Genomic DNA, 6,856 nt, shown 5'->3' with positions numbered 1-6,856 from the left:
GGCCTATGATTAAGAAGAGAGTATGATCCTATCTCAAGGGAACAGCTCAGAAAGCCTCCCCAAGTTTGGTATTAATGGACCAGCCACTTTCTCATATAGTCAATGAATAAGAATGGTGACTGTTTGGGGTATTGTTAGGAGAAGGACAGAGTCACTCATTCTCAGTGTGTGAATGAGCCTGGCTTGAGAGGAAAGACAATAGGATCATGTACAGTCCTTTTCTGGCAGAGCTCATGCTGACCCAAGGCTAGAACACTGTGGCACCTGCATGCTTACGGGGGCCAACTGGCTTAGCATTTGGGTAAAGCTGAGAAAAGCAGTGCCACCACTAGACTCTCATGGTGCTGCTGGCAATCATATAAGGTGGTGTGATGCTGATCCCTGGGGGATGGCAACCATCCCAAGAACGGACAAAGTCGTAGGGCCTTTGCTGTTGACTTTCTGAAAATATGATGCTGGGGGTTTTTTTGGTTGTGGTTCAGTAGCTAATGCTGGGAATTAGAGAGCAGCTCCCAGTCTCACAGGGTGGCTTTCCATGAATCACTCTCTTGTCACTCAGATGCTCTCAGTTCCCTGCCTGCAGAATCGCCTGTGCCAAATTAAGCCAACTGTGTGCACTTTGTAACTCTGATGGATGGACAACAGCAAGGCAAAGATGGATGTGCCATGCACACTATTTAACTCACACTGCCAATTGAGAGGATGTGGGGGAATAGTTGCATGTGTGTGGTCCTTCCTCTACCCCACACTAAGAATTCTTCTGTTTCACTTGCAGACATCCTGGCAAAATCACCAGACCTTGTTGAAAAAAACCTGTCAGGGCCACCAAAGAATAGAAGAAAGACTGAGGTTCCTCTTAATACCACGGAACATACACAACATTGAGACTTGTGTAATAAATAGCCAGAGTGGGTACAAGGGAATCTGTTTACTGTACTGAATAATGCATAGTAGCTTAAATTACCTTTGTGTGTGTGTGTTCAGAATATTAGTGCAAATTATTACTTTGTGTAGACAGTCTTTGAATCTGATGTTAAGTGCCTTCTCAAGGTGCAAGACCAATTCTTCGCCAAATGTTACTTGAAACTGCCTAACCAAATTGTTCCAATTGCCATCCTCCATTCTGGAGGGGCTCCTGTACCTTTTAAGAGCTGCACAACAGACAGCAATTAAAAAGGTCAAGTTGTTCCCTTGCTAATTCATCTCAGAGTTAGCCCAGTCATTTCATTAACAGACTTCTCTTTACATGGGTTTGAGACACATCAAACCCACCTGAATTTTCTGTGGGTTTGGGTGGAGGGGACAAGTCTTCATTTTAGCAGTGACCTCATATACCGGTAGTTGTCTCAGAGTTTGATATTCAGGTTCTCAGAACAGGACGAGTTAATTCAATTCACTATGGAGCAGAGGTCAGTATGAGTTGGCCCTGAAGGATGCCGAGTGACTCTCTCACAACTGTCAATCGCTGAGACACAATAGTAGGTGAGTAATGGGGCTTGTCAAAGAATAATTTTGGGGGGTGAGTGTAAGAGTCTGGGTTGCCCATCCCTACTCCCTTGTAGCTCTTTGCAAATTGTTTTGACCTTACTTTGCAAAATCCAGGGTGCAGCTTTCCACCACTCCGATGATCTTTAATGGGCATTTTGTTCAACCTTTGACTAATTTGTGTTCAGAATGATTTTCTTTTACATTTGTGTGTCTCGACAGCTCATAGCTTAAATGGAGGATTAAGAGACAAAGGTCCTTATTAAATTACTAACCCATATAAAAAATACATACTTAAAAACCAATTTCCAATAGCTGTTATGGCAACTGCTTTTTCCTTGGTTTGTGGAAAAATTAATATTTGATTAGCAGGTGGGATCTTTTTATAGAAAAAAAAATCAATCAAATGTGCCTGTTTTGGGTGGTATTCAACTATGTTTGATTCAGAGAAGTCCCACTGAAATTAATGGATTGAACACAGCCATATTTATTCATTTCAATGGGCCTATTGCATGTAAGTTGAATGCCACGCTTAATTTCTTTATAGTGGAGGTATACAATATAGATGCCATTTGTAAAATGGAAATGTACAGATTGGGAGAGTCAACCACATCCTTGCAGTGCATAATGGGAAGAGAGCAAGCACGCATCTGGCAAATAAATTAGCGGCAGGCAATTATGATAAATGCTTAAAGAAAATGGAACTGTGTGGCTATTGTGTGGCATAACAAAAAGCACCTTCTTTCCTCCCCACATTGCAATAAATTATGATGCTTGGAGCAGAAGAAGTTGGTGGCGATGAGAGATTTATTTTAGAGTGTGCAAGGGGGTTGTTGCTTCTTGAGGATATGCATCTATTCATATGTGCACTATGGGTCCTAAGGACGTACAGTACCTGTTGGGAGTGTAAATACCTGGCTGTAGCACAGTGCTGAGGAAAGACATCACTAGGGAATAGTTGCTTCCTGGAAGATAAGCGCTCAAAAATAAAATGTTAAACAAAACTCAAGATTGCCTAATGTGCTCTGTCAGTTAATGCAGCTGTGAAATCCGCATGTAATAAAGGGCTCCTGTACCTTTAACAGCATATACAGCTTTGCCCATCACTACAGCACTTGAGGAACCCAACTGTTGAATTCCTGCTAGAGGTATCTGTTAAAGGCACAGCACTATTTTCTGTTGCATGTTGCCAACCCATGTTGAGTTTCCGTTTCCTGTGTCATAAAACCTGATCCCTCCCTAGAATCTCTGCCAACAGCAACAAAGCTAAACACACTGTGCATGAATAAAATAATCATTTTATTATTGTTTTTCTTAAGTATAGTTTTTGCTCTTTATGGAAGAAGAGGCAGACTGGCATGACACAGATACATTACTCTCCATCTGTTAGTATGTAGCTTTCCTGACAGTAACAATCTCCCCCAGTCCCCCAGGGCTTTAATCAGAAGGAGTAGACCAGGGGTAGTCAACCTTTTTATACCTGCAGCCCACTAATGCATCTTTCTTGATGGTAAAATTTCCTTACCGCCCACCAGTGCTTGATAGAAGGAGGATTCAGCTTGTGCCACAGAACCCCCTACCACCCACCTAGAATCCTGAAATGCCCACTAGTGGGCGGTAGGGACCAGGTTGACAACCCTTGGAGTAGGCAAGGGGACCATAGCTTTTCTTCAGATCCAGCATTCACTATGCGGCCCTTGGCCCACACAACAATTACAGAAACCTTACTGCTGATTCTCAAGAGCACTTCCAGGAGGGTAGCCACTAGGCAGACTGTGATTCGGGCACCTCATTTCATTACATGGAGGTAGGCATGTGAAGGCTAAGGGTTTGCAAAGAACTGCATTGACTTTTAGGGTCCTGTTGAAAGTGCTGAAAAAGCTACTCCCAAGAGGTCGGCATGCTAAAAGTTAATGCACAGAGAATTCTGCATGCGCCTGCCTTTATCCATCTGCCTCTATGTGTGCCATTGACGGCCTCAGAACTAATACAGCTACCGTTCCAGAGATGGGCATGAGAATCAGCCCTTCCAATGTCAGTAAATGGCTCTCTTAACAAGCAAATCTCTGCTTTCTTCTAAGAACTGGGGTGAGGGCTCCTAGATCATGCTAGCATTATTTTTTTATATATACCTTGGGGGTGATAGTGCAGGGATGGTGACAGCAGAGGTTTAACTCATGTCAGAATCAAGGCTTTCGTTAACTCTTCCTCGTCCTCTACCATTAGCAAAGAACATCCATTGGTTTTCCCTATTTTCATTTTATCTTCTGACTCCCCCTCAGCAGTCAGGGAAGTCCAAACGCAATGCTTTCTATGCAGAGTGAGACAACTTAGGGAATAGTGCCTCATGCGAAAACTGCTGCTACCCTCACTAAAGGTCAGCTTTACCTGTTGGAAGAAGAATGGGGTATATTCAAAACATTCTGAGCATAACAAAAAGAAAGCAGGGCTTTGTCAAACCTTGAGCCACTTTATCCAGCTCTCAGACGGGGTGCAAGTCAGTGGCTTGCTCTTAGTATCAGGCTTGGGCTGGAGTTCAAATTAAGCCTTGAGTTTGAACTTGGAGAGAAATCTAATTTAAGTCGGAAGTGCAGCATCAGATAGTCACTAATCTAGGAGTCAGAACTACTCCTTGTTCACCTTCCACCCCAGTGACTTGATCAACCTCAGCATGAAGCTCATCTTGTAAACATGACAGCTACATCTACATCAGGAGATGTTAAAGAGTACGAGAATCAAACAAGAATTAAAATCCATATAACATTTACATAGATCAGTTATCATTTTTGTATACACAGTAATACAGTCACTATATATATATATATATATATTTATTATATATATATATACCTTTTTGTTTTAAATTACACAATCAATGTACAAAAAAACAGGTGCATTGCTGAGACAACAGCATTCTTCAAAGTTTTTCTTAACCTAACAAAACAAAACAAAAGTTGAAGGTCGGAAAAATATTGTCTATGTTATCCAGTATGCAGCATGTTTTGTTCAGAAACAACACTTGGTTCACTGGCTCCAATAATTTGTAAGATAAACAGGTTGCGGTGGAGGAGGAAGGATGGCGGCTCTATATAAAGAAAGTTGGGGAAGGGGATAGCTGTAGAAGGGGATGACTGGGGGCATTCAAGGAAAGATTTGAAGACTCATATATAGACTAGCTAAGCTACAATAGCCATAAGCATCTGTGGGTCCCCAGCCGGATGAATCCAATGTAGACGAGCACACTTTGGAAGAGGAATGTTAATAAAAGTGTACTATAAGCAGACATGAAACAAGGAGCCTTCTGGTAAACAGAAGCAAACAGAGCACTCTCTGAGGTGAGATATGCGAAATGAACAAATTAAGCAATGGGAGGTAGCTGGATGATGAGATCATCAGATTCCATCAGTTTGAAATATGTCAACCAAAGATGGGTCAAGCCCAGCTGATGTGCAGCATTGATGATATGCACTATGTACTGCGCTACTATGGAGAAGAGAAATTGAGAAAAGAACTGCTGAGACTTCACTCTAATCTACCTTACCATTAGCTATTCCACAGGTGAAACTCGAAAAATTAGAATATTGTGGAAAGGTTCATTTCTTTCAGTAATTCAACTTAAAAGGTGAAACTAATATGTGAGATAAACTCATGACATACAAAGCGAGATATGTCAAGCCTTTATTTGTTATAATTGTGATGATTATGGCGTACAGCTGATGAGAACCCAAAATTAACAATTTCAACTTTGGGGTTTTCATCAGCTGTACGCCATAACCACCCACAATTATAACAAATAAAGGCTTGACATATCTTGCTTTGCATGTCATGAGTCTATCTCATATATTAAACTCCAGTAGCTAATGAAAACAATTTCTTACCTAAATGGACTTTCCCACGATATTCTAATTTTTCAGTGATATCTTTGGCCAAACAGAGCGATGACTGAAAGAAACTGTCATCCTATGCTAATTTTTCCTATGATAGCTTCTTCAGCTCTAGATAGGTGGTTCTCTTGTGCCAACTGTGAGGGATTTGGATGGGGAAAGGTGGGAAAAAGTCACTTCCCTTTGATCTAGAACGTAGGTGGGGAACCTGTTCGTGCCTGAAGTCTGCATTCTTTCTGGACAACTTTCCGAGGGTCGCATGCCATGGGTAAAAGTGGGCGGAGTGACAAATGTAGAGTTTACCTTTGTACAGTAGGCTAGTTTCTATGCACACCAATTTTATCATCCATATTGATAAGCAGGAGACACTATCAGAGTTCAAGGGCACACTCCAGCCAGCGAAAAATACACAAGTGAAAAGCAGGGCCAGGGAGGGTGTGTGGTCTGAAGAGAGCTCTGAGGGACAGAGAGGCCTGGAAGGTTTGGTACTTGGGTCTCACGTTCTCCACCCCTGGTCTAGGAGCATGTTAACTTTTTACCAGTTTCCTTAATCTATCAGGTACATAGCTATTCCAACCAACTAATTTCTTGTTTCCAGTATGAACACAGAATACTTCTGGAGGCTGAAGCAAAGCAAACACACTTTCACTGCTGATGTGGACCTTTAAGTGCTTGGGATTACATTTAATCTAAACTCTAGGCATCCATCCATATTGTCCTCAGCTCCAAGAGCTAAAGTGCTAACTTCAGGCCCAGGAAGGAAACACAGAACTTCAGCTGACACATCCTGGCCAGCTCTCAAACTCCTTCCTTCCACTTCTGTGGAAAGAATACTTTTTCCAATCAGGACGGAGCTTCAACATGGATTTGGCGCTTTATCTGGGATTCCATCACAAATATTCCTTTTAGCAGTCTTCTTATACTGCCTGAAAAAGGGGGAAAGGGACACAGCGCCTCACTTTAGAACAAACTTTTCTCAGCAGTCTCGGTTATCTTTTCTGCTATCCTTGGGTCAGCTGACTGCTTCCATGGCTTCAAACTGTTCAAAATCAACGCACAAAATCAGACACAATTGCTGCCAATATCACAATGTGCACAGAAATCCAACTGGACTTTCCAATACTTTAAGGATACTTCTTCCTGGCACCAGCGCTGGCATCTATTACTGTACTAGCCACACATCTCATCTGCTGAATGCCTTCTACGTCGTATGTTGCATGACATCACACTGGCAACTTCCTGTTTCCTTAATCATTAATTATGTAGGTTTTCCCGCCCCAGTTGATACAGAGATGCAGCCTCCCACCTCACTTTGGAGAACTTAACCCTGTTCACACTATGAAATTTCCAGTCAACTTCTGGGCAGTTGTTGATATATTCTCCATAGCTAAAGTATGGATTCCAATCAAGTATATGTTTCCAAAGGCATCCTGTAGCAACTAAATGGGCAATCTTGTTTAAGAATGAAAACTGTGGAAATCACCACT

The sequence above is a fragment of the Lacerta agilis genome, chromosome 6 (genome assembly GCF_009819535.1).
Source record: "Lacerta agilis isolate rLacAgi1 chromosome 6, rLacAgi1.pri, whole genome shotgun sequence".
In the NCBI taxonomy this organism is placed as follows: Eukaryota; Metazoa; Chordata; class Lepidosauria; order Squamata; family Lacertidae; genus Lacerta; species Lacerta agilis.
Note: the sequence above shows the minus strand (reverse complement) of the source record.